Below are 24,294 nucleotides of genomic sequence, written 5' to 3'. Positions count from 1 at the left end.
TGTCTTTAAATGAGTCAGAAGCCAGGTGTGGCTCATGTAACAGGAGGCTTGTAGCCCCTGCTACTTTAAGAGGCAGTGAAAGCAGCATTATGTAGCTGTAAGATCGTTGGCAGCTGAGTTGGTGCCACCTGCAAACAGTCAGGCAGCAGAAGGGAGCTAATGAGAAACCCCTGGGCACAGGACTGCATGGGGGTGGAGTCTAGAGCACCACAAGCCTGGCTCCTGAGCTGGAGAGGGTATTCAGGCTCAGAAAGGTGCTCTTGGAAAGCTTTTGTGAAGCTGGTCTTGTAAGCATTGGAGACTATGGGACTGAACGGTATCTTGTGAGTAACCCAGAAGGCATGGGAGCTGCTGGCCTTGTGCCAGCCAGCAGGCAAGAAACCCTGAGCTATTGGGGAAGAGCCTCAGGGAAAGACCAACCCCACCCTATGGGGAAGAGCCTTAGGGAAGGGCAAATCCTAGGATCCAAGTGAAGCACTTATTGGCAGCTGTGTGGTATAGGGTGGCTATGAAGGGGTGAGAGGGGGCCACTAGGGTGCTCTGAGTTGGAAAGCATTGCATTTATCTAGAACAGGGTAGCTGATGACAAGTGTGTGAGCCCAGGGTAACCCTAAAAGAAGAGGGGCTGAGGAAGGGCTGACAAGAAGAGGCCTATATGGAGGGGGAAGATGCCCTGGAGAAACCGTGTTAAAGGGGGAGGCATGCCCTGGATGACTGTGCTGAGGGTAAATAATCCCAGGGGACTGGGTTGAGAGTTGAACAGTCCCAGAGGACTGGGCTTAGGGCAGCTATGTCTAGAGGACTGTGCTAAAGAGGAAAAGCATCTAGGAGGCTACTCCAGCTTTTAAAGGTAGCCTCCCAATTGTTATCCATAATATTCAACACTGAAGGTGGCAGGCAGGGGAAAAAAGAGGTGCAACAGAGGCCAGAGAGCAGTGCAGGTGGACATGACTGCCACAAAACTCCCTCTCCTTTTTAAAATCCTGCATCTATTCATGCTAATAGAGCTGCTGTAACAGATGCCACATCCCCGCTCACAAGAGTCTATCATGTGTCTTAGTATTGGGTGTTGTTTGCAAAAGCTCCAGGTCCTAGAGTCATGGGATTGAGTGAGAGAGGCCTGATTTGAAAAGAGTCATTATCCAGTCACTGGGCTGCAGAGCAGTGTTCAAGATTATGAACCTAGTGGGACCCTGAAGACTCTGAAACTGGAAGGCAAAATAGCATTGCTCTATGGTGGGTTATTCTGTAGAACAGCTCATGATTTTTAAGCTAATCCCTGATGGTTTGGGGGCCCAACTCCTAAATTGCAATACTGAGATGTCCCACCCCATATAAGTGTGAATTCTTACTCTCCCTAAGCCTGTGCAATGATGCAAACAGATAGATATCCAAGGGTTTATTTGCACGTCTGTCTGTGATATGGGGCAATACCTCAAACCAGCTCAGGGCCATAGTAACAAGAGCAGCATGACCTCCCACTTAAATGCACTTTCTTGGGCACCATGTAGAGCCCGTGCCCTGGATCCCCAGTCCAGCGTGTGCCCCAGTGAGCCAGTCCAGGGGGCCACGTGCATGGCAAGCTCTGAGATTGGTGCGTGCTGCATGCAGTGTTGGGCTGGACTGGCTATGCAGATGGCATAGGACAGGGGGTGTGGGGCATGGGCTGCATGTGGTATCCTAGACTGATACTCCCCACCTCTTCCCCCTTCCTCCCCCCCCGCGCGGCCCACCATGGTGCCTGCAGTGCATGTGATGCAGCTGCAGGACTAGTGCTGGTGCATGTAGTCACTCCAGGGACCCATGGAATAGATCATGTAGCTCCACAGGCCACATCTGGCCCATGGCTGGCACATTTGACACCCTGGTCTATGAAACACCCAACTGGGAAGGGATTCCTCAAACAGAGGGGCCCCAACCTAGTGCAAATATGATGCAGTCCCCTGCTTCCCAATAGCTGCCTCCTGGGCAGGAAGTCACTCTGGGAAACTGAAGGGCCATCAGACTATGACCAGATGTGGCATCACAAGTCGTGGGTCTGCACTTCTTGTGGGCAGTTTGCTACCATGTTTCCCACCAGTGGGAAAGGCTCAAGTAGCACCCCCAGCCTTGGAGGCTGGTAACCCCTCATCTTCCCAGCTGCTTCTTCATAGAGCAAGAGAAAGATGCTCCAGGGACTGAAAAAGGGTCCAAGGCAGAGACAGGCAGCAGGGACAAGGGGGGAAAAAAGAGTAATAACAGGGAAAAAGTAAGAAAGAAAAGCAAATGAACTCTGTACCAGAATCCCAACCTAGAGATGAAACACATGGTAGACTCTCTGTGCAGCCCCCTGCTCTTCCAGCCGTGGTCTCACACCCCCACCCCAGGTCTGCTGATTCCCCTCGGTTGTGATCTGCAGTCCCTATGGTTTCCTAGCCCTCAGTGTCCTCCCCGCAGCTTGCTGAGGCCTGTCATACTCAATACACACCCTTAGTATTTCTGAGCAGACGCAATTCTGCCAGGGACCGAGAACAAAGCTGGTTAACAGTGAGGTGAATGCAGGAGAGGAGCAGTTAATCTCCCAGCACATTCTGGGCACAGTTGGAGTGGGTGGGAAGCTATGATCGTTTTACTTTTGGCCTCTGCAGGCTGAATTTTTCATGAAATTGCCAGAGGGAAGGTCAGTGAGAGCCTGCATGAGCACAAAGCTGGTAAACAGCAGAGCTGGTCACAGTCAGATCATGGCCACATCCCTGGGCAGGGCCTGGAGCTCTGCCTCTGCCAGACTTGCCCTTACATGCGACTCCTCTTATCACTGGCCGCATGAATGGCATGACAAATCCCCACTGCACTGTGAATCACCTGCCTTCTTTGCACATACACATAGGGGCACTGTACATATGCATGCACACACACGCAGGGATGCCACACACACACTCACACGGATATAAATACACACACGTAGGAACACATCCTGCATGTGCGTCGCTGGAGGTGTTCAGGAAAAGATTGGACAATCGCTTGGTGGTTGTGGATGATGTCAACATAGCTGTCTATGCCTGTGATCTACCATGGGTATTTCCCATGCTTCTGGGCTTTGCTGGTTGCCCCTGCCCACCTTTCTGCTAACATGTTTGGGTGTTTCTAAGCCTCCCTTAAAGGCAATGGGTGTTGGCTACAGCTAAGGCTGGGGATTTGGACTGGGGTGTGCCAATGCTCCTGCTGGGATCAAAGCTGGAGGTTCCTGGCCAGAGGGTCTTGCCCTTCCACTCAAGGTCAGAGCACCATGTTTGGGGTCAGGAAGAAATTTTACCCTATGGTCAGATCAGTATGGACCGAGGGGGTTTTGCCTTTCTCTGTAGTGGGGGGCATGACCCCCTAGCCAGAATCTCTTGAGCATATATTGACAACATTTCACAAAAGTTGGCTGCCGTGGTTCCCCTGCTTTATCTGTAACGGGCTAGGGTGTTAGGTCTGTATGGTGTCAGGGTTGACAGTAGAGTTCAGATTATGCATTGAATAGGATGGTTTGGATAGGGGTGATCCTGCCTCATGCAGGGGGTTGGACTAGATGATCTCTGGAGGTCCCTTCCAGCCCGACTTCTCTATGAATCTGTGCACACACAGGGACACCATACGTACAGAGACATGTGCACACATGCTCACACATGCAGACTTCCCTCAGATCCTTTCCTTTTGCCCTCCTCACCATCCGTGACCCTTTATTTGGAGCCTTCTGACATGTTTGGTTGCCGCAGAGCGGTAAGAACAGCTGTGCATTGGCAGAGAGGAGTTGGCAGGTCAGGTCAGAACTACACACAAGCTCCAGTGCTGTGTTAAGAGCTAGCAATGACCCCCAGGAGGCCATGTGCCAAATGGCATTTTGGAAAGGCCATGTTATCCCTTGGCACTAATGCACAGAGAGGAAATCTGGTGGGGCATGGATGGGGAGCAGCTGGTTCATGACAGCTCTGCAGGTGCCCCCATTTTGTGGCAGCCCGGGAGGGATACTGCAGGGCTGGGAGCGTCGGGAGCATTCTGGCACTTCGGCCAACTTGTGATTTTATTGCAAGCCGGATTGCTGATGGTCTTCAAGCCCCAACGCCTGCCATCAGGGGACTTGGCAAGAGTCACAGCCTCGCATGGAAAAACGAGTTTCAGCCCCTGATGAAGAAAAGCTGATAAACAGGATCGGAGTGGGACCCTGCAGGCTTGGATATCAGAACACACAGGAATGCTCATTATTTCTTTAAAAAAAACAAAGCAAAAAACTCTGCATGATTTTCAACCCAACCCGTAAGTGTGCACAGTGAGGGTACTCGCAGGCAGCTGGAAACAAAAAGAACTCACTGGGTCTGTCTTAATCCCACTGAGGTACTGGTTCCAGTTGCAGGCTTGATGGATTCACCAGGCTTGGCGGGGGGGAAAGCTTTAGAGGAGGCAAAGAGCTCTAGAGGGAGTTAATCCAGGGTTCACAGTAGGGGCATGGACTGGTGCAGTTTGTGTCAGGTGGGTGAGGATTATGATGCAGAGATTCAAAGGGTCTTTGGGATGTGTCTGAGCCACCAGGAACAGAGAGATTCAGAAGGAAAACCACCACTCATAGCACTGGAGGAGCTGCCTTGATAGAAAACCAGGGGGATGGACACGGTGTTACGTGCAGACTTGGGCATGAGTGTGAGAGGGGTCACAGCTGCAGGGCTTCCTGTGCAACCCGAAAGACCTAGAAACTCTGGGCCTGTTTCCTCTCTCACTGATGCTGCTGGAAATCAGAAGGAATGGCCCTAGGGTCAGTTCTCCTCTCACTCCTGGTGCAGCTCAGGACAGTCCCATTGAATCTACTGGTGGAAGATGGATGCGCATGACAGCATGGTCAGGCCCTTCACTGCGTCCATGCTTGACTCCTGCAGATGCAGTCCTGGCCAGCAGTAGCTGCCCCCATCCTACCTCCCCTGGAGAGGCAGCAGCTGGCAGGAGGCTTCTCCACTGAGCCATCCCAGAGCCCCAGATTCCCCCCTACGCTGCAGAAACAGCCCCAGTGGGTCCCCATTCTGGAGGGAGGACAGACTGGGACCTGAGAGGAGCCTGCTTGGGTCTGAGTCTCTGCTGCTGTACATCATTGTTGCTGCCTTAGCTTCAACAGTCGGTTTGCTTCAGCTGACGGTCTGGCCCCATGTCTGGCTTGGAGCCCCCAGAGCACAGAGGGGGGAGGATCTCACTGGGTGCTTTTTGGATTTTGTCTAAAGAAAACAAGGCTAAACTTTTGCTCTCTCCCTCCTTCCCCTCTCCCCTGTGGGAGCTTTTCTGTGAGTCAGCTGCTAGATCATAAATCTCCCACCCACACAGACAGCTGCACCCCATCCCTTGCCAGACATTGCTAAGGGTTTAACCCTTCCCTGGGCACAGAGGGAGGACTCTGGGGGATCCCATCTTGCCTTCAGCAATCTTGGTCCTATCCCCACATCAGTGCTGTACTCGGAGGGGATGCACTGGGCTCTCAGGCTACCAAACTGGACAGCATGGGAAATCCATGCTGGGTGCTTCCTCCCTCATCACATGGCTGGAGTTAACAGAGCTGGAGCTGGCTTGCTGCTGCCTGGTTGGGTATGTGGCACGCAGCTCAGCCCCAGAGCTAATGATTTCAAGTCATGTCCCAGGCGGTGCCTGCTACTGCTTTCAGCCATTGCGTGGGCTTTCGGAGCTGGTCCAGAGGGAAGGATTTTTCCTTTCCTTATGCGTGGGGTGGAGTCCTTCTCTTGAATCACTTAAAAGCCCTTGTGGTGCATGTCTGCCGCCTGCCTATTAACCGAGGTGTGGCTCACTATCCTGGGGCTGGTTGCAGCATTGTATAGCGATCCAGAGAGGATAAGCAGCTTGTCTGCCCACAGGGACCTGGCTGGCTCGGGGCTCTGGTGAGGAGCTGTGCAGTCTATGACTTGCCGGTTGCTGATCCTGAGTTTTGTCATTGTCCCCATGGGAGGGAGGGAAGTTACGTGTTACAGTCCTGACAGATGTATGTCCACATCTTTAACCTCCCCTCCCCTCCCCAGCGCTGGGACCTTCAGCAGAAAGATGACTGTGGCCCTCCTGGACCCCAGCTGGGAGGGAGTTGGGAGAACTGAGGTGGCCCCAGTTGCCCCTAGTTTGTAGCTAAATCAGTCTTGCTCCTCGCAGCAGCACTGACATTATTTTCAGAGGTGCGCATGCAGTGGCTGAGTGGTGTTCAAAGGCAGGTTGGTAGGCCCAGTAGGTCTCTTCCTTTGTGCCCCAGCAGCTATCCGGGCAGCAGACAGATCAAACACACCTCTTTCCCACTCGCATGGCAACTCCCCAGTAAGGAACAGCATTAATTCATTAAGATGCTTTGCAAAAAGAGCAGAAAGCAGGCACCAGAGAGGAAAGCAATGCAGGCCTTTGGAGGGGCTGAGCACTGACAGCTTTTGCCCCAATGAATAACACGGAGCAGCGTCTGCATACCGTCTCCTCAGGCAGCTGAGAGCGTTTCCTCCCATTTGCTGCCATGGCAGGGGTGGGCAAAATATGGCCCGTGGGCCGGATCTGGTCTGCGACAGGTCTTTATCTAGCCCATGGTGGGTCCTTGGTCCCCTGGCCCAGGCACAGTCCAGCTGTGGTGCATCCTGCCACGCCCTGGGCACGCAGCAGGGCTGGGGCGGCTCCACAGCTGGACTGTCCTAGGTAGCCCAGGTAGTGGTGGCTCCTTCCAGCTGCCGCCGCCACTGGCCCCAGCCCCACAGTATTGGCAGGGACCCATGCTGCACAGCCTTGACCCTGTGCCTGCTCTGGGCTTGCCCATCCAGGCTTAGCAGTGGTGGTTCAGGACAGAAGTTGTTGCTTGGTGCGGGGATGAAAAAGTGGCTGCTCTCCTGCCCACTGCCAGCAATTCCCTGCTGCAGCTGCCTGGATCCCATGCGGGGCTGCCCTGCATCTGCTCTGCACTGCCACCGCTGCCCTGCGGGGCAGCCCAGAGACAGCGGTGACAGTAGCAGAGATGCAGGGCAGCCCTGCACAGACTTTGGGAGGCTGCAGCAGGGAAATGCCGGCAGGAAAGAGCCTAGAAAAGCAGTCCATCTGTGGAGCCACCCTGGCCCCGCTCTGTGCCCAGGGGTGGCAGGACATACCACAGCTGGGTGGCGTGGAGGGGCCAGGTCAGTGCTGTGTGCAGGTTCCAGCTTATCCACTTTGGGGGGCTTGAGTCTGGAGTGGGCGCGGGATGTGCTGGGGCTATGCACTGCTGGCACTGGTGGGGAGGTGTCTCAGGGCATGCGCGCTGTCGCAGGGTAGGTGCTGACTGGCTCAGGGGGGCATGCACGGGGGTTCCCATGAACATATGCACACCCACAAATCCTCCCCTGTAAACCCCACAATGACACCCTCCCCCACACACAATCACACACCCCACAAACACTGTACCCACCCACCCTTCCCCACATGCACCCCACCGCACACACACCCACCCACCCTACCCCACTACACACACGCACACACACCCCTCCCCAGCCACCCTCCCCCTCCACACACCCCACAAACCCCATACCCACCCACATGCACACCTACACATCCCCCCATACCCACCCACATGCACACCCACACATACCCCCACATACACACACATGCACAGCGCCCCACAAGCCCCATACGCACCCCTCTATACTCCCCGCTCCTCCACACCCCCCTACAATATAAAAAAATACTTCATTTTGAGCTATTATGCAATCACCTCTATATATGCTACACAAATCAGGACAAAAATTTTTTTTTTAAATAAAATTAAAATATGTTATTGTCAATGTTTGATTTTTAGTATCATTTGGGGGGTTTTCCAGTTCCAAGATGGCAAACCCCCTTCCCAAAACGATTAGTTCTGGGGCAAGGGGAGGGACTTCTAGTGGCAAAGGTCAGGGGTTAGGGGGTGGGACTTCTCATCCTAAAATGATGACCAAGGGGCGGGGCACCCGTCAAGGGGTGGGGCTACCCTTGTGGCCCTGGACAGCTTGTCAAAACTCATTAAGCGGCCCTCCAGCCAAAATAATTGCCCGCCCCTGTGCCATGGGTATGGGGTGGGGAGGGCTGCAGTCCCTGCAGCAGGGATTCAGATACTGCAGATGCTGCATGATTTGTCCCCCACAGGCCAGTGTCTATATTTCCCTTCCACGACTGACTTTAAGGAAATCTGATGTGATGGAGTTGAGCAGCCTCGCTACCAAATATCCTATGTGAGCCTTGCAGTTATGCAGCAGGGCTTATGCAGCACAACAGGCGCTATGAGATGATGGAGCTTTGCCTGGGGTGCCTTGTTGCAAGGAAGAGGGCCTCGCAGCAAAGCTGTGGTGCTGGTGACGTCCTCCTGCTAAGCACTCGAGCGATAATCTGTTGGCCCCGAAGTTTGGCGAGCATGAAAAGTTTGCTAGAAAGAAGACTCTGCTTTGCTGCATATACCTCTTGTTTGGCTGTAGCTAACATAGTCAATGGACCCACCCAGTCCGGGTCAGTCTGGAATAAACTGTACTGGTGCCCTCTGCTGCTCACTTCATAAACTACATGTTCCCACTTCAGTGAGGTTCACCCATTTCTCTCTCCGACGTTGTTAGTCTACAGAGGGCAACTCTACCTCGCCTTCTGCCTCCCCTCTTGTTTGCAAAGCAATCAGGGGCATGGATGGTGCTTTACTGATGACAGCAGCCTACTCCTCAAAGATGCTGTGCTCTTGGTAGACAAAGGGCAGAGAAATGAAGTGTTGGAGGGTGCAGCACAAAACGTTGCTATTATTATTTAGCTGGCAGTATTTAATGTCACATACATTCGGTATTGGGACTCAGGAGAGATTTATGTCCTGCCACTTGCTCTTTTCCTGCATAGGCTCAAGTTCATTACTAGGGTCCTCTCGGTGGGGACTCTGGGAAGGGAAGGGAGCAAGGGTTCTGTCCTTTAATTCTTCTATAAGCCACAGCATGAGCATGGATTTTGTTACCATGATCTACAGCAGATGGGACATGGAGGTGACAAATTCCAGTGTCTTGCTACAACAACAATATAGCCTTTTGCCTTTGTGCCCTAGAGCTGAAGGCATTTTGCAAATGAATTTCAGAATCATGACCTCTGTTTTACAGATGGGGAAACTGAGGCACGGAGAGGGAAAAGAATGGACCTATCTGATGTAGCTTGAACCAGCAGCAGATTTGTGAACAGAACTCACAGCCTTGACTTGAGGTGCCTAAGAGGGGTAGGTAGGTAGGGTCTCTGTGAAATATATCCCTAGAGGTAGGCACCAAAGTTGCGCCTACATCCTGCTTCAAGCATCTCCCCTTGCTGTTATTCTGCCTGTGTCCCTTGGAAGAGCTGGATCTGGAAGATGTTTTCAGATGTTTTCATGCCAATAGAGTCAAGCTTCCCAAAAAACAAAGTGGCATCTGCCACTTCCTTTTGAGACAGGGCTGGCAGAGGCAGCATTGTAAGCAGGGCACTCACCCAAGTTGTGGGAGACGCATGTTTTCCTTCTCACCCTGTAGAGATTCAAACCCATGTCACTATGCAGAAAAAAGCAGATTTGGGGGGTCAGAAAGAGACAATTAAAGCCTGACTGTAGCCTAGTGACTGGAGCACCCTGTGCACTTGCAAGGTGCCCTTTCTGTTGAAGCGCTGCTGTGAGTGGGGTCTGTTCAGACTTGCTGTGAGCCAGCAGCACATGTGCAAAAGGGAAACTGAGCCACACACGCAGGCAGATATGCAGACCAAGGATTTTCTGTGTAGCACTCGCCAATGTGCTTTTCATATCTTTCAAAATAAGAGAGGTATGTAATCAAGAGTTAGGGTGAGGGGGGACTGTCCTAGCGGGACACAGTGCATCCAACAGGCCATATGTTGTTTGCCTATGGTGTACAGCACTCGTTGGGGATGGAAGAGGGGTGATGTTGAATCCCTGCAGGCAGAGGAAGGCTGTGAGCCAGGTCTTCCTCCTGGTGAGTTCAGTAACTGCTGGGATAATATAGAATATAAGTACCACTAATGCCCCTTGTATTGCTCTGTTTTAAGACACATGTAAGTCCTACTGAGTTCTTTGGAAGAAAAGGCAGAGGTGCCTTACCCTCAGGACTGGGCTCCAGGCTGTAGATCCCAAGTGGATGGAGGACTTTTCCTGCAGCCTGCTGCAAGGTACCTGAGAGGCAGGATATAGGACTCACTCCTGTTCTCAGAAATAACTCTTAGCAGCTCCCTGCTTCGCTTGCAGGGTGTTTGGATCTCAGGCTGAGGGGGCAGCTCTTGTCATGCACCAGATGGGGAACCGGGTGTTCAGTCAGGGTCCTGCATCCCAACCTGGTGCCAGGTACCTAAGCATTAGGCTGATGATACTCAGGCATACCTGGCTCAGGGTTAATCAATGATTCATAATAATATATATAGGTAGCAAACTCGATCCCCTTCAAAAGAAAAGACTATAGATTATAGACGTATGTGTTGATCTCTTCCTGGCTGCAGGAAAGACAGCCCCAGTGCAGGCAATAAAAAATCCTAAACCTTTTCTTTGGAGATCAATTAGTTTAAGAGCCAATTCTTGCTCAGGAGCTGTGGTCAGAGCACTCCTGGGTTAGATACTGCAGTACCTAAGCACTTTACTGAATCTGGTCCTAAGTATTCTCCTGGGCTTACTGTAACTCCAACATCTCCAGATCCCATCCCTGAATCTAGCCACACAGGTATAAATCCACTGCTCACCAGGGCAGTGTGGCTAGGATGTAAGTAGGAGTGGCAGAAGAGTATGGTCTTCAGCTTGTGGGAGGCTGTATCTCTTGATAGCAGAGTCTTAACTGCACGGATCAACCCCACAATAAAATTACAATTAAATCTTGGCTCCAGCATCTTGGGTAGTGGATGAGGGGAGTTCTTCACTGAAGTCAGCAGATTCTGAAACCCTTGCAGTGCGCTTCCCCTTTGGTCAGTAATCCAAGAGCTGAAATCACCCTAACTGTGTGGGTAGGGGAGCCTTGTATCTGAAATGCATATCAGAAGAAGAAATGGCAGCTCTTCCCTGAAGAATTAGAGGACAGCAGCTGAGTAAAAGCCAATGATGAGGGTCCCTTTGCCCAGCCCCCATGGAGCTGGAGCCACTAGGCTGGGTGCAGGTACATTTGAAGTGGACAAGTGCAGACATGGCATGGTGGCTGAAGCTAATGGCAGAGAGGCAGTGTGGAACACAAAGTGTCCTAGAGCCAAGCAGCACTTTCCAGGAAGGATAGAGCTGGGGTTATTGCTAACCACTGACAGCAAACTACAGGTTGGGGGAAAGTGCTAGAGGAGAAAGGGGAGGAAAGGTGAAGTCAAAGGAACATATGTCTACTGGACAGTCATAGCAGCATGCAGGGAAATTGAGGCAAAGGTGCATGAGCTAGGTAATGGTAGGGTGGGTGTTGACTTACTATTTGCTTCCTGTTAGTCTTTTTGTGTTTCCCCTTAAGGAATATTCTCTTCATATCCAGTCTCAGTGCTTTTGAGGGGGAAAGTTTTGTCTATTAATGGTGCCCAGAAGAGGTTTGTGGGTGAGAGTCAAGGCTGTTTCATGTTATAATTTCATGAAGAACACCTGGATTTTGAACCTTGTTGAATACCTTGTTTTTGCTGGTAGCAGCTGGAACAAGGGGCTACAGATTGTCTGTATTTAGTCCTTGCAGCTGTCAAAATGCCTGAGGCTGAATCGATTCAGTTATTGCAGGTTAGTCTAAGCTGCAGATATTAAACTGAGAAACAACTGGGCAGACATTCATGTTTGATTCAGAAAATTCAGCCACATACATGTAGTGGCTCAGGCCAGAGGCCAGGGGGTGCTAGAACAGGGCTTTCTGACATATAGCCAGCCTGGGCTGTGTGTTCGCTTCCTCTTCCTGCTGCCCCCAAGGTCTCTGGGATTTGCAGTCCAGAGTTACAGCAGCAGGACTCTGCAAGTTTGCTCACCACTTCCTCTTCCTGCTTCCAGGATTTGTAGTCCACAGTCATTGCCAGCGTTAAGTTTTTAGCAGGGCAGCTCCATACTCAGGGGAGTTTAACCCACCTCCCTGGCCCCAGCCTCCAGCTGGGGTTTGCCTGGGGACATAATCCCTGCCTCTTCCTCCCCCTACTCCTTCTCTGCTGGAGGAGACAGCACAGCCCAGCAGAGCATGCTGGGATGCTGGGGGACTGTGATTTAACTTGAACCAGGAATGGGTCTGGGACAGAAGTTTTATAAACCGGTTTGACCCAAATCAGTTAAGTCTGATGCTACATTCAACCAGGTTTGTCTTAAACCAGTTTCAGCCATTTTGAAACCAGTTTATGTGCACTGAAGAGTTCTGTTCTGTTACAGGTTTAAACCAGTTTCTGAGCACTTAAACCAGTTTATGTGTAACTGCTGTCCCTCGCCAAGCTGTTCTGAGCCTGGACCCAGAAAACCCTGGTGCTTTGGGCTTTGTGAATGTGGAGGTTTGGTCCGGGCCTGGTTTTAGCTCCCGGGTTCAGCTGGGATAGTCTCCTAAAAGTTTGGTCCACATTACTCATTTCCTGTTCCCACTCCCAGTCTCTCTCTATCTCTTTGCCCAATACATTTTGTCCTGCTGATGTGAAGAGGATGATTTCCTGGTCTCGACCACCTGTACCCCATGCCCCTCCACAAAAGGGCTGAGAGTGAGGATGCAGCCCCAGCCCCTTCTCCAAGACAGCGAGGGGGGCTGGGGCAGCTGGCACGGGTGTCTAATCTGCCTTGACATGTTGGAGCTGGCTATGTGAGCAGAAGCAGCTTGAGGAAGGGTCCTGGGGGAGGGCAGGAGCATATTTGAGGCGTGATCTCGGAGAGGTTCCCTTTACAGACAACAAAAGCTCAGCTGTTGTTTCTAAGTTTGTCCCAGGCCTGTTGGGAAGTGAGCTACCTTTTTAAAGGTCAGATGGGACAAAGAAATGAGCCCTTTGTTTGGGGGCTGGGGCAGGATGGAAATGGATAAGGAAGCTGGTTCACAACCCTCTGCCACAGATCTGCTCCATGGAGCAAAAAAAAAATTGTGGTGGGGCTGTCTAAGCAGCCTAGGGGAGTCAGGCACCCACTACATGTCAGTGGGAACTGGATGCGTGTCTGATTTAGGAACTTGGTAATATCCAAAATAAGCCTGTGCCATCTCTGTCCTGGGTATAAAGAGGTGTGCTGGCATATATGCCCTGTTGGGCAGGTTTTCAAAGACCAACCCAGGCACAGGCAGATGTCTGGGTGGTATTAGGCACCAGAGCTTTCTGGTCTGCTAGTGGTGATGGGAGTGCTGGCACCCAGTGGCCACTGGCTCTTCAGAACAGGTCATTTAAAATGCTGGGGCCTACCTACACGGTTGGCAGCCCGTTGCGGTTCCCAGAAGCACCGGGGGAGCAACAGCACAGCTCAGGTAGTCATGAGAGATTCTCCATGCGGAGAGCCTGGCCAGGGGAAGGAGCTCAGCGTTGGCTGCCCACTGCTACCGAGCAATGCCACAGTCGTAGCTGGCCCCAGCTCGAGTCCCTCTGACCACATGGCCCCACGTTAGGGCACAGGCACGTTCCTTTTATGCTCCCTGCCTAGACACCGCAGTCTCTGCCCTGGAAGATCTCAAGCAAGAAAACAGCTTGTTTGCCTTCTCCTCAGCCCTCCTGACCTGGGAAGGGGCTACCAGGAACACCAGGCAGGTGATAACACAGGAGTCCGTATGCAAGTAAAGCAGGGATGTTGGATGGCACTTTGCGGTGCTGGTTTGCAACAGGATCAGTTGGGCCTTCAAGTTAGGGACTGGCTACTGGTCTTATGGTGGAGTGCATCGGAGGAAGGCAAAGGGACAGCATCCCGAGCAAAGGTCTGTAAGGCAAAGATATGACATGCATACTGGACTTGTGTAGTGGATACATCTCCCCGCCTTGTGTAGACCCAGAGTGTATGAGTCCACTCCTGGTAGCTTTGGTACTAGGGCTCTTGGCTTCATTTCCCATCTCTGCCACTGGCTCCATGTGAGGCAGTGGGCAAGTTGCTTCCTTCCCCAGTGCCTTAGTTTCCCCACCTGTAGCCTGGGGTCTACAGTGCTCGCTGCATTTGAAGCACGCTTTGAATTTCCATGGGTGCTATCATCACATCTCCTTGCTGTGTCCCCCCCATTTCTCCTCCCTTTTCAAGCTCAACAAAAGAGGAAATCTGAGAAGGGAACACATGATGCCTCTAAGTGCTTTGCTGGGCTGGGCCTGGCTGGGTCACTGCACTGGGAGATGGGCCCCAGGGTAGTGGGGGGAGGAGAGGGGGGTGCATCCTGCCTGTCACCAGCTAATTTTGGCTATCTTGTGTTCTGAAAACAATCCTTGGTGGTATGGGATGAGGGGACAGCTACTGACCGGCCAGCAGCTGAAGGCACACTTTTGCCTGGCCCTTTTTTGCTTTATAAAGGTTCAAGTGGGCCAGGTATAACACTCCTTGCTTGTGAGTCACATGCAAGGCCTGTGATGGGATCTGGGCACATTTGCTGCTCTGGCCTTAATGTCCTAGCAAGCAGCACTCCCTGATGGGCAGCGGTATGGCCCTTGCTGTTTGCAGCATTGCAACACAGTACATAAGAGCACCTTACCAAATGCTTTGAAAAGGGTGTACTCCCCAGGGCTGGATGCAGCAGGGATTCCCGGAAAGATTTTTTGCTGTTCCCACATGTGAGAGTGGGCCTGGAGCTCTGGCACAGAGCCTTGTTCAGGACAGCAGGGAATGGCGTGAGAAAGAGTATTTCTCAGGGTTGGGGCAGGGATTTGACCAGAGGGCACAATGGGGAGGTATGTGGTCACGCGAGGGGCTTCCCTGCTTGGGCAGCTCCTGGGAGCAAACTGCTTCATCCGGGGCTCTGGTTGAATCCCTGCCCCAGCCTGTGAGAGACACGGTCTAAACAAAATGGGGCACTTGGGACCTGAACTTCTGGGTCAGCTTGTGGAAAGTGAATTTCCTTTGCCAACCACCTGCCTGGGGATCTGGGACCCACCTCCACACCACATGGGGAAACCTGGGACCTTCTCCAAGTTCCACTCTTTATCTCTCTCAGGCTGGTGGCAACCCTAACTGTGAGGCTGCGGCTTGCCTTGCCCTTTGTGGAAGTGCCGGCACTCTCTCATCCTTGCTCCCCAGGGTGAGGCTCTGGGGAACAGGAAGATGCTGCAGACTATCACCCCTTGGAGTTTGTTCCACAGTCTGGCTCATGAGTTTTGTCCCCGGTCTTTGGGTTGGGATTGTCAGATGGGAACGAGGAATGAGGCCTCCTCGTTCCCTTGTGATTCCTTAGGCTTTTTGGCATATTCTGCAGGATCACTCAGTTTTTAGGCGGGTTTCAGAGAAGGACATTACTTCGTTGTAGCAGGATGGAGCCGCTGGGGATGGGTGGAGAAAATGACAAGAAAGTGGTGTGAAGTAGGAAAAAAGGATCCCCAGAAAGGAAAGTGAAGACGGGCCCCGTGGTGTCCAGCAGGGGCAGGGAGCCCTATGGAGGGGCTATCCAGGCCATGTCTACAGCTGGGAGCTAGCAGCATATCAGGATCACTTCTGTATCCAGCAGCAGGCATTGCCCCTGCCTAAGACTCAGTGGGATTAGAGCCCAACCCAAGATTAAATCTGCTCCTAGTTATATTGGTATAAATATACAGCAATCCCATTGACCCCAGGGGCACATGGCTCAGCTTTTGGGGCAGGGCTGACTCACACAGGCTGGCAACCGCCTCCCTCCTTTGACAGTCTAGCAATGGGGCTGATGGAGGGTGGGGCCCTGGAGCACTTGCTGTTGTGACGTGGCCCACTCCTGGGGCCAGCCCATGCGGTAGAGCCATGGGACAGGAGAGAGGAGCTGGTGGACTTTACCTTTTCCCAAGTCCCAAGCGAGACTGGCGTGCATCGACAGCTGCAGGGCCTAGACTATAGAGGAGCTTTCTGTGAACCATTGCTGCCAATTTAACATCAGCTCCTCTGATGGCATTAATCAGAGGCATGTAGACTTTTCCCAGTGTACAGGAGGGTGCAGATCTGACCCCTGGTCCTTGGGGATGACATAGTGCGGTCAGGGGGGCATGGGAGTTTTCTCTACCCTGGTAAGCCTCCAACCCTTGAGCTCAGAAGAGGGGAGGACGGCAGGCTCCCTCTGCTCTCAGCTGCTGTTTCCCCCCAACAATGGGCATAGCCTGCCTCGTGCCCACAGCCAAGTGTCCTGGAGTTACCATAATAGCCGCGGGGATTAAAATTCCAGGCATTGTCCTTGCTGGGCTGTGGTCTCCAAATTGTTTGCTCATAAGGTCTGCCCTAAAAATACACAGGCCAACAGGTGCAACCCTGGTCCCAATTCTCGCAGCACCCCCACCCCTCCAAGCCTTTGGGGTGGACAGCAAGGATGTTACTGAGGGCAGCACAGTCAGGCCCTGGCACTGCTTTTTGCTGCATAAGTTTGTGGTTAATTTGATCTAAAAAGCTGTTGGAGGCTGAGAGGCACTGGCTTCAGGTAAGGAGGCAGACAGTATTGCCATGTCTGCTTATAATAAGCAGAATTGGGCTTGTTTGGTTTTTTTAAAGTCCCTTTAATTTTTCGAGAGTCATGGGTTGATAAGCACCCCCACTTCCCTCTCTTTGAAATGGGTTGGGCTTGTTTTTAAAGGTAGTGCCACTTTTTTTTCTCGTGAGACTTGACAACACTGGAGGCAGAGCAGGCAAGTTGTGACTCAGCCACCACTATCCCACCTCCTGGCCCCTCACCCAGCTCTGCCTTTGTCCCTTGCTCCTGACCCAGACCCCTGCTCTCCCAGTCCTGGACGCCCATCCAGCCAGTGCCCCGTAGTCCTGCCCTGCAGCCCCTACTCTTCCAGTTCAGGTGCCTCACGTTGCTCTGCTGACAGACCTGTGCTCTGACCTGTGTCCACACCCCTGCTGTTCCTCTCGTGGGATCTCTGCAGAGCTCTGGCCAGGCACCTCAATCTTGACCACTGTAAAACACCACTCATCCCTGCCTGCTGGTCCTCCCTCACCTGCCTCAGCTCTGCCAGTGCGCTTCAACCCCCTGCAAGTGCCTCTGCTATGGAGAGATTGCTCTGCATTTCCTGTGCCCATCGATGCTGCTTGCAGTGAGGTATGTTCGGGTGGAAGAGCCATTCTTCTCTGAAATTAGGCTTCTCCTCTTGGCTTCTCCCTTTGGAGATTTTGCAACCACTTGGGCTAAGCAGGTGCATGGAGGCAAGGAGGCCTGAATTCCTTCTGAGCAGGGAAAGTAGGATTCAGAGTCTGGGGCTCAGACAAATCCCTGTTCAATTTGTCTGTCGGTAGGGTGGCCATCATAGAGGACATTTCGGTTTTCTCCTACTCTGTCCGCTATTGATATGAAACCCTATGCCTTTATGTCCTCTATTCTTCTCTTCAGGAGAAAAATAGAGGACATAAAGGCATTGAGTTTCATATCACTAGAGGACAACTGGACTGTCCTCTATGATGGCCACCCTATCTGTTGGTCTAAGTCATTCATCATGGCTGTTAAGCTCTGTCTGTCTAAATACAAAGACAAATGCATCAGCATGCATACCCACTGATGTGCCATGTGTGTATAAGTATGTAGTAGATGTGTATGAGTGTATACAGGGTCAACACATGTAGCATAGTTCTCTATAGAAATGTGTAATGTGTATTCATGTTAGTGTGTGCTTGTGTATCATGTACCTGTTGGGGAGGGGAGGCTGTAGTATGTGCATCTGTATTGTGTGTATGTCTATGTGAACATACAGTGTGCATATGGTATGAGTTTAAATTGTGTGTCTATGAGTATCCAATGGATGGGCATGTGTGCTGTGTGTATGTGCCATGTGTACTTGTGTAAATATGTATATGCGCACATGCTTTGTGCCTTTGTCAATGGCTGTGCTTACGTATGTCAGCATAGCTACAATGATGTGTTTATACACTTGGGCCTTGGACCCATCTCACTTCCAGTTGCTTTTAAGATGGCCTGTCCTTCAGGGGGTACTCCAGCAATTCCCACTGGGTCCCTGTAAGAAAAGATGCTATTGGTCATTTTAAAACTGAATGGCTGTTCAAACTGTGTGTGTGTGTGTGTGTGTGTGTGTGTGTGTGTGTGTGTGTGTGTGAGAGAGAGAGAGAGAAGTTGTGCACTGATGCTATTCCATGGATGTATTAGCACAATGGCAAATCTGTCTCGGTGTATCCATTTGTAAAGTACTTGCGTTGGAAGAAAGTGTGTGTATATGCATGCATGCACACACATGTACATGTTGTCTTTGTATGAGGCTTGGTGACTAACTATATATATAATGTGTGCACTGCATGGAGATAGCATATCTGTTTAGTGTGCCTGTATACATGCAGCATCTGTATCACATGCATGTGTGCAGGGTGTGTGTAGCATGCATAAGTGGCATGCAAAATATGTGTGCAGTGTGACTTTGTGGTATGGTCATGCCCCACATGTGTCAGCTGCATCTGCCGTGTGCGTAGCATGCACGGTTATATACAGCGAGGGGGGTGTTTAAAAGGGGTATATGTGCCTGTTCTATTTTTACTGACCACTTGCAGTCAGGCTTGGAATTAATACTGTCCTCCCTTCCCATCCCCTCACAGTCTGCAGCCCTCCAGCCTCCAGCCACCACCTCCCCCCTGCCTGGACTGCACTAGGTAAGACACTGCCATGTTCCCCAGGCCCAGGAAGAAGTTTTATGGGGGGGTTTTTTGTTTGTTTGGGGTTTTTTTTGCTGTTTGCTGATTTATCAGTAGGATCTGATTCTACTAACTTTAGGCAAACTAGTTCTGTGGGTGCCTGTCAGCATGGGAGTTGGAGTGCTGTTATCTAAGAAGTAGTAGGGTATCTAGACATCAGGATGGCAGGTAACATGGGAATACCTGACTCTGCCTGCCTGTCTGGGGAAGCTGGTAGTGAGATGCTTCATGGGGACCGTGTCTTCTATAAAATGCATTTGGTAGCTGTTGGTTTTTGCTTCAACAACATTTATCTGGCTCTCAGGAAAGCAGCATGTGCCTCTCTTGTCACAGCCAGTCCCTGCTGCTTTAGCTCATAGAAGCCCTGGAGGTCTAGCAGCAGCATTTTCCAAAGGCCCTGGGGAACTTTGGAGCCTAAATCTCCTTCACTTTCAACGAGGTTTCTGAGCACTGGCAAATGGGACTTCAGCTTCTGGCTTGGAGAGTGTTGACCCCGGTGTCCAGCTGGAGCCTGACTTGGCTGCGAGGGCTGATATACTAATGCACCTTGTGGTTTAACCAAATGCACCTTCAGCTTCTGCTTCATCTGCCAGTGAGAGGATGCAGCTGCTTCCCAGTACACACTCTGGAGCTGATCCAGTGTCCCTCATGATCCAAGGGAGGGGCTGATATAGTGGGGTGAGCAGTGCGGGGTTTGGGGACTTACTGCTTAAGCCATCTGTCTCTTCCCACTTGACATATCTGCCCTGCTTTGGCCACAAAGCCTTTCAGGTTGGTATCTGAGGAGGCATCTGCCTGTCCAGCCGGTGGATCTCATGTGAGATCCTGCCCCAGGGACTAGCTGACTGCCGTATCCTTTAAAAGCCTGTAGTGCTCAGAGTGGGAATTGCTTCATGATGCACCTTTGAGAGTCCAATTATACTTGTGTGTTATTCAAGTGTGTAATACCTTTGTGTCGTGCTGTGAATAGGTCCGGTTTGCATTATGTGGGCATGTTGTGCGTGTGGGCACGTGTGTTCATACATGAGTGCTTTGTGTGTGGTTTGCATTATGAGTGTATGTCTGCAGTGCGTGTGTGTGTGTGTGTGTGTGTATGTAGCGGTGTGTTTGTGCGTGCTTAGGGGCTTCTAGCTAGCTGAGGTTAAGGAGTTTGCTGTTTGCAGGTGAGGCTGGCTTCTACAATAGAAACCGAATCTGAGGAGCTGGTGCTTTAGTGAGTGCATACCATCTCTAAGGACAGCTGGGGAATCTGTCCCAGGGGCACATAAATCCAGTCCGCAATTCAGCTGTCACAGGTCCAGTAGTCCCCATCCAGACAGGGGAAGGGCTCCCTAAAAATGGTAATTTTCTGGCCTCATCAGGAGCTCAATCCAACCTGAGACCAGCTGTTGGGTCAGCACAGGGAACTCACAATCTCCTGGCTCTGGCAGGTGCTTTTTGCAAGACTGGATTCCTGGCTGCCAAAGGGAAGGCAGTTTAGATAAATCTGTCCCTAAAAGTTGATTGACACTGACAGGGGCTGACCCACCCTGGGCAAAGTGGAGACCAGTACCTTCTAAGGGCTCATACTTTCGCCTGGACCACCCGGGAAGTCTATAGGACTTGTCTTCGGTGCAAATCGGGAGTAACCCTCTGGGCTCAATTCTCCTTTCACGCCATAAACGTATCAGACTTCCAAAATGGAAAAGGTTTGGTTTGAAAGTGTCAGTGCTCAGCAAGATTTGTATTTTGATGCTCCTGATCGGAAAATATAAAATGTGTTGAGATCAGTATTTTTGTGCAAAAACATGTTTTATTGAAGTCACCTTCTCTGAACAGATCCCTTCTTTTTTGAAAATGTGATCAGCTGTAGCCCTGGGACTTAAGTGAGAGCTGACTGGATGCACAGGCCAGTGTGGCTGTGCCCAGGGGCAATGTCTCCCTTCACGACTGTTCTAGCAAGTGAGGTAGGAATTAGTAGAAAGAGCTAATTGTTAGGCCACTGCTAAGCAAGAGTTGTGGGGAGGGACTTTCAGATTTAGATTCAGGAATATAAAAGCCTGCCTGCCTGCCTAGGGTTAGCAATAGGGCTCTACTGTCAGGGAGCACCTCCTCTCTAATTCAAAGCTCTTGCTACAAGGCTTACATTGCATGCAGTTCTTCTATGCTGAACCAGAGTTGAGATAAAGCCCAAGAGATCTCTTCAGGCTACAGGGTGGCTGTGCTGAGCTTGGGAGATGAATTAAGAGGTTGTGAAGTCTCCATCCTTGGAGGTTTTTAAGACTAGGCTAGACAAAGCTTTGGCTGGGATGAGATAATTGGGGCTGGGCCTGCTTTGAGCAGGGGGTTAGACTAGATGACCTCCTGATGTCCCTTCAGTCTCTAATTTTCTATGATTGTATGATTCTATATTTCCCCTGGGATCCTGATTCAAAGGGTCCCAGCAGGAAGCTGAAACAAAGCCACGTAATTTAGGTGCGCAACTGAAAGAGCTCGGAAGCAGAATTGGGAATTTTGAACAGTTTCATTCAAGCCCCCAGCTCTACACGGACCCACAGAAGTAATTTGGAATGAAGTATAAATTGGGAGAGGTGGCGGGGTGAAAAGGTGGCAGCACAGTTTGGAGGCAGCCTGCAACCAGACAAAAGGCAGAAGGCTTAATACATGATGCAGTAGAAATTGTTCACCCTGTCTCATCAATCCTGTCCCTTTATAGCCACCCCTCCCTACTTTTATCTAAGAGATACAGCCCAGCTGATGCACCACACAGTAATTGGCTTTTTAGTGCCAGCAGCTGCTCATCTGGCTAATAATAAAAGTGCAATTGCTCTCAGAGACAGGCAGGAGCAAGGCAGAGCTGCCTTCTTTTATCAGGTGTGCTGGCTGGCTTTCCTGCCCAGCTTTGCTTCTGGTTAGCTTTTCTATCTCCTTTACACTCAGACATCTCCATGTGAGTAGGGCTTGGCAACCTGGAGAGTAGTGTGAGCAGGGGTTTCAGGTGCTTGGACTAAGCCAAGAAAAGCCCCTGAGCACAAGGTGGTCTTGCTCCCCTGACCAGCTGCAAGGGGGCGGGGAGGGGTGGAAACTTATAGCCTCCCAGAGCTCATCGGAAAATGTGAGCTTATCTGAGCTGTATGGTTTGCCCTTTGTTTAGCAGGCTGTCAGCATAGCTGGGCACAGAGCCACTCCACTCCTGAGCAGGACACAGTGTCTAGGGGAGCAGCACGCACCATCCCCAGCAAAACCATACAAAGTCACGATGTGTCTGTTGTCTGCCAGGTTAGAGGCAGACCCAGCTGTGGTCCCCAGGCAGGTGGCTCCTGGAGGAAAGGACAGAAGAGCGCAGTTCTACTGGAGACACTCTAGATTTCTATTCAGCTTGTCCTAAGTTTGCTGTCTGTGCACACCCACTTGTGGCCTAGTGAGATGCAAACAGTGAGATTTGTCCTGTTGTGGGACCTGGGTTGCAGTTTATCAGAAAGCAGCAGCATTCAAGCACAGATCCTGGGGGTCATCTAGGCTAGGGACAAATATTACACACAAACTGGTATAAGTGATCAGAAACCTGTTCAAATCGCAACAGAAGTTCAGTGCGCATAAACTTTCAAAATGACTGAAACTGGTTTAAGATAAACCCGGATGGATGTAGTGTCAGACATGAATAAAGTGTACCCCCGGAAGCTGGGGGGGCATGGCAAACTCCCACAGGTGGCGGCAGGAGCATGGCAGTGGTGAGCAGGGAGCTCCTGCAGGCAGCCACGGCGCTCTCGGCAGCGTGGGGGTGAGCGGTGACCGCCTGCAGGCACCACCGGCAGTGTCAGCGGCGCCTTTTTGCAGAGGGTGCACTGCCAAGCTCAGGGGGTGCACGTACACCCATGTGCACACCCTACACATCGCCAGTGGTATCAGACTTAACTGATTCAGATTAAATTAGTTTATTGAACTTCTGTCCCAGGTTCCCTCCAGATTCAAGTTAACTCACAGTCCCCTAGCATCCCAGGATGCTTTGCACCTCTCCCACAAGCCCCGCTTTGCAGGGTGGGTGGGCTAGCCTTGACCCAAGCTGTCTGTTCCAGCCTAGAGGTGTGCTCTAGCGCCCCCCAGCTTCTGGCCTGAGCCAACGCAGGCATGTGGCTGCATTTCTGGAATCAAAAGCGAATGGCTGTTTACCATATTTTACAGTGTACAAGGTGCCATGGTGTATAACTTGACCCCATATTTCCTGTCAAGAAAGTTAGGATTTTCATAGATCCAGTGTATGAGTCAACCCCACCTCACCAGGGAGGGGGCCGGCAGGAAGGCGGCTGGGTGCACTGGCAGCATGGACAGTATGCGAGGTGCTGGAAGCCCAGGAGGGCTCATGGGAGAGTTGGACACCTCCGAGCTGGGGCAGCACTCAGCCTGCTGGCAGCCTGCCCAGCCAGACCCAGGGGGTGCTGCCACTGCAGAGGGAAGGACCAGCCCTCCCACACCCCACCTTCCAGCTCAGGCGCTGCCTGGCCCACCAGCAGCTCCCCCACCCGTGTCCTGTCCTGCCACCCCAGGCTCCATCCCTGGCTGGCGCAGCAGACAGAGTGGGACATGCTGCCCTCCAGGCCCAGGGCAGGAGTCAGGGCCATGCCTGCCCACAGGTCCACACTGGAGCCGGTGCCAGGGTTGCAGACCAAGCTCCGGGGGTGGCCCCTCACCCTGCCATGGCTCAGTCCAGCTGCAGCAGCACCCAGGAAACAGCACCCATTAGCCACGGCCCGCCTCATTGCCCACGCCCAGTCTGACCCGGCCTGACTGCTGGTTTCATCCTCGCTGAGGCAGCCCAACTAGCCCATGCATTAATCCACCTACACCCACTAGCAGGCCACCTGGCCGGGCCCGGGGGGCACTGCCACAGTAGAGGGAAGGACTCGGCCCCTCTGCAGCTCTGGGGCTCTCTAGCCCATGGGTAGCTCAACTGTCAGCCATGGGAGAGGCAGCCCAGACTCAATGGGCGCAGGGTTTGGGCACCCAGCCTGTCTCCAACATGTTGGGCAGGGGCGGGGGGAAGCAGGAGCCTAGCCTGGCCTCGGTCAGTACCTTAAACGTCAGCATGCTGCCTCTCCATGTGGCAGGGTGCCAGTGCAAGGTCTGGTTGAAGTACTGATACAGCGTAGAAGTTGAGGTGGAAATTTATGGGGTTCAAACCTCAGCGTATACCCCTTGAAATCTAGTAGTTGTTTACTGGTTTGATCTATGCATCTTAGACCAACCTGCAAAGATTGAGTCTATTGAGCCTCGGGCTTTTTGACTGTCTGTACTCCATGTCATGGGCTGGCAATGCTGCCCCGTCCCAACTTGCACCTCTCCCTGCTGGTGTCCCCGCAACAGCTCTGTCCATGCCTCTCAGGCCAGACCTACTCCACCCACTGCTGGCGCGCTGTGACTCTACATACTAGTCTCAGCTCTTCCAGTCTTAACCCCAAACTCCGTCAATGAACCTCAGTCCTGAGCTGCAGCCCCTTTCCACCACAGTCCTGGTCCTCTTTATAATCACAGGCTGTTGATTGTGACATCTCATTTTGATGGGGGGGGGGGGGGGGGGGGGTCCGCTCTGTGGCGTCGGTGCGGCGGGGGGGGGGGGGGGT

At 52.0% G+C, this 24,294-nt stretch overlaps 1 long non-coding RNA gene across 1 annotated transcript; it reads left to right on the top strand.

Moving 5' to 3' along the window:
- Positions 1-203: 203 nt before the first annotated feature.
- Positions 204-18,631, top strand: LOC112548235. Its single transcript, XR_003092054.1, has 3 exons — positions 204-323; positions 9,108-9,220; positions 18,602-18,631. It is a non-coding gene; the product is annotated as an uncharacterized LOC112548235 (long non-coding RNA).
- Positions 18,632-24,294: the final 5,663 nt, after the last annotated feature.

This window comes from Alligator sinensis, unplaced genomic scaffold (assembly GCF_000455745.1).
Source record: "Alligator sinensis unplaced genomic scaffold, ASM45574v1 scaffold1382_1, whole genome shotgun sequence".
Classification (NCBI taxonomy): Eukaryota; Metazoa; Chordata; order Crocodylia; family Alligatoridae; genus Alligator; species Alligator sinensis.
This window is presented reverse-complemented; position numbering and strand designations above follow the sequence as displayed.